Raw genomic sequence first — 3,933 nt, 5'->3', positions numbered from 1 at the left:
CTTTGGCGCAACAAGGTAAAATACTGAAAGCAGTATAAACCATACAGTAAATGCACTGTTAATAATCCCTTGATACGTGATATAATAATGCCATAAATCATTATACAGAGTGTGTACTTTATACTATATACAGTATGTGTGTGTGTATATACTGTATATATTCTATCCCAAAAGAGATACCTACTGTATAGGCACTCAGAGACAGCAATGAAGCATTGCCGGCTTATTGTGATGATTACATACTGTATACTGTGTGTGTGTGTTTGTGTGTATGTACAGTATGTATATATATATATTACTCTGTATGTACCTTAATGTACTGTATGTACAGTTTAATGTATACAGTAGGTATATAATACAGTATACTGCACATACAGTCTACTGTATATACAGTAATCTGTAAATCTGTAATTTCATAACTGTATCTGATTTCATTATTTTTGGCTCTTCACAGGATATCTCCAATGATAAGAGATGTGAATAAAGAAAAGAGAGTGGAACAGGCACGGCGATGGATTGAGAGTGGTGAAACATTTGATGATGTCATTTTCACAGATGAATCGTCTGTTGCCCTTGAGCGGTTCTCCAGAATGTCATTCAGGAAACGTAACCATATCTCTTTAAAACCACGCCCAAAGCATCCATTGAAAGTCCATGTATGGGGAGGCATATCACGATTAGGAGCTGGTCCCCTATTATTTTTCGAAGGTACAGTACTATACTTTATTCTGTGCCTGTGTTCTGTAAAAATACATGCTGTACTGTAGAGTACGTGTAACTGCACAATAAAAGGAGTTGCTTATTAATTAACAACATTTTTTGATTTCTGTAGGAATCATGGATAAGAAATTTTTCCAAGAAACAATAGTAGAGGAATGTATGGTACCATTTGTGAATAAATATTACCCAACTCACCATAGGATATTCCAAGACAATGATCCTAAACACTCCGCCTCAGCCAAATTTATGGAAGAGAAAGGTATGAATTGGGAACGCACACCACCAGAGTGAGTATTCTTTCAACAGTGTACAAGTAAAATTTTGGATAGCACTCTAGTACTGTAAAAAAAAAATTTGTTTAATAAACAGTACAATATTGTATGTTTAATTTTCTCTATTTACTGTAATGTAATTAATTTTTTCTATACGCTTTTTTTTTATTTTTATATAGATCACCAGACATGAACCCAATCGAATTAGTGTGGGCTCAATTGAAGAGGTACGTTAGGAGTGTTGCAAAGCCAACAACAAAACAGCAACTGGTGGATGGGATAAAGAAATTTTGGCTAGAAGTACTCACACCTGAACATTGTAATAATTATATAAATCACCTGTATAAAGTATTACCTGTTGTAGTCGAAAGAAATGGTCAAGCCACAAATATGTAGTTCTGTACTGTATTTTCTGTTTAAAATTTCAAATTGGTGCATTATTAAAAAAAATTATAAAATTGCCTTTGTCTGATTATTGCATAAACTAATGTAGAATATTATACAGTAGTAATGTTATTGATGTGTATGAACAGTTATTTTCAGTTTTATAAGTCCTGAATAAGAGTACTGTACATTTTGATCAGTGCAGTACATGGAATCGGATGTTGTAATACTTTTTTTTTACATTAATATTGATGTTTTTCCAATAAATATTCAATTTTACAGTATGGTACGGTACAGTACATGAGGGTACCTGTACAGTATGATACGTCATTATGGGGGAGAAATACTGTATCCACTAAATGTACAGTAAAATGTTTTTTTCTTATTACAAACACACAAATGCATCTCAGATGGAAATATGCTATACACAGCAGACAGCTTATGGTGACAGAACTTCCCTACTGTATCCCCACCCATAGTCGTGGTATATTTTAGATTGCCTAATGAGACACTCCTGCAGCATTGCCAATGATTCATGTAAAACCTGTGTGCAAACAGTATCTGTATTGAATGCAAAGTACAGTAAGAGTACAGTATACAGTATTATCAGAGCCAAACCTGACCAACATGATGCCCTAGGCTAGATTTTGGCTGATGCCCTCTTGCACAGATGCTACGTAGTTCCGCCTCTAACCCTGCACCCCTTTCCCAGCACCATCACCCATTTTGGCGCTCCTACCCCCTATAATCTAAATAAGAACAATGTGCACATTTAGTGCCAGCCCAAAACAGTGTACAGTATGTTCTTGCTGGGAAGGGGCATGGTAACACAATAATACCCGAAGATGAAATGACACAACACAGTACTGCAACTTTATTCACATTATATCATGCAGTGGTGTCTCTTATTCTCATGACATCATATCATAGTACCACATTACTCCTAACAGTAATGCCCCTTATTCACATTACACCCCACCACATTCATCTTTATTTACATTAGACCACAGGTTCTCAAACTCAGTCCTCAGGACCCCACACAGTGTAGGTTTTGCAGGTCTCACAGAATCACAAGTGAAAAAATTAGCTCCACCTACTGTATGGACCTTCTAAAATGTGTCAGTTAGTAATGAATACATCTGTGCACTTGCTGGTTTACCTGCAAAACATGCACTGTGTGGGGTCCTGAGGACCAAGTTTGAGAACCACTGCATTAGACCATGCAGTAGTGCCCTTTCCTTATGTTACACCAGAAAATATTGTAGTACACCTTATACACATACAGTACAGTAATGCCACACATTAGTAATGCATTTCATATTTAAATTTTCTGATTTAATTTCATAGAGCCGCAGTCACTCACAGAATATAGGCATGTACTGTAGCATCTCATTTTATTCTGCAGAAGCTGATTATTCCCGTTTGGCTAGTTTGCCGCCTCTGTACAGTATATTACAATAGAAAAAAGTTATAGTGTCAGTGAAAAAAGCACCTCATGACAGATACTGTACACAAGCTCATGTCTAAATACTGTATACTGTAAGCAGTGACATTAAGGGGTACAGTACTGTATATGCAGTTGCAGTCGAATTCCGGCAGGAATACGGAAAAAATGGACACGGGATCCCCCATCTTTTTAGAACCAGCACCGGGCTCTGCGCCTGGTCCTGGTGCAAAAAATAAGGGGGACAAAAAAGCGTAGGGGTTCCCCATATTTTTTGAATCAGCACTGGGCTCCACTAGCTGGACAGATAATGCACAGCCGGGGGAGACTTTTATACCGGTCCCTGCGGCCATGGAATTAAATACCCAACTAGTCACACCTGGCCGGAGTACCCTGGAGGAGTGGGGGCCCCTTAAATCAAGGGGACCCCCCCTCCAGCCACTCGATTATCTCTATCACCCCTGTGTATTGTAGCTAGGGGATTGTGACGCTCCTTCAGCATTGCCCCGTAGCCTGCAAAATCTGTGCTGTTATTTGCTCCATAGCTGAGTGCCTCCTAGGAGCTAGGAGTCACAGGCGGTAGCCATTTCAATTGAGTCTGCCCTGCTATAGAATTGTATGTGTACATTACCGTACGGTGCATAGAACCTTTACAGTAGAAACTCTCCTGCAGCTTTGGCCTGCTTTACTGTATGTACTGTAAAACTTGTGTTTTGTCAGTTTGCTATGCGACCGAGCCCGGTGTAACGTACTGTAATGTGCATAGACCTCGCTTACAGTATCTCTGTGTATTTTGGCTAGGGGATTGTGACGCTCCTTCAGCATCGCCCCGTAGCCTGCACAGCTTATGCCATTTCTCATTCCATACCCAACTGCTGCCTGCCACGAGGTGGGGGTTCAGGAGGTGGGGGTTCATGGGTAGTGGTCGTTTTGACAGTGTGCTATGCGATTGAGTCCGGTGTACCGTAATACTGTATGCAATCCTACAGTAGCTTATCCCTATCTCCCCTGTGTATTTTGGTTAGGGGATTGTGACGCTCCTTCAGCATTGCCCCATAACCTGCACAAGGGTTCAGGGGCGGCGGCCATTTTGCCAGTGTGCTACAGTATGTG

The 3,933-nt window shown here is 39.8% G+C and overlaps 1 long non-coding RNA gene across 1 annotated transcript; it reads left to right on the top strand.

Annotated features, from left to right (window-relative positions):
* Positions 1 to 528: 528 nt before the first annotated feature.
* Positions 529 to 1,423, top strand: LOC134911843 (uncharacterized). Its single transcript, XR_010176890.1, has 3 exons — positions 529 to 708; positions 833 to 1,007; positions 1,172 to 1,423. It is a non-coding gene; the product is annotated as an uncharacterized LOC134911843 (long non-coding RNA).
* Positions 1,424 to 3,933: the final 2,510 nt, after the last annotated feature.

Source organism: Pseudophryne corroboree, chromosome 4 (genome assembly GCF_028390025.1).
Source record: "Pseudophryne corroboree isolate aPseCor3 chromosome 4, aPseCor3.hap2, whole genome shotgun sequence".
Taxonomy (NCBI): domain Eukaryota; kingdom Metazoa; phylum Chordata; class Amphibia; order Anura; family Myobatrachidae; genus Pseudophryne; species Pseudophryne corroboree.
This window is presented reverse-complemented; position numbering and strand designations above follow the sequence as displayed.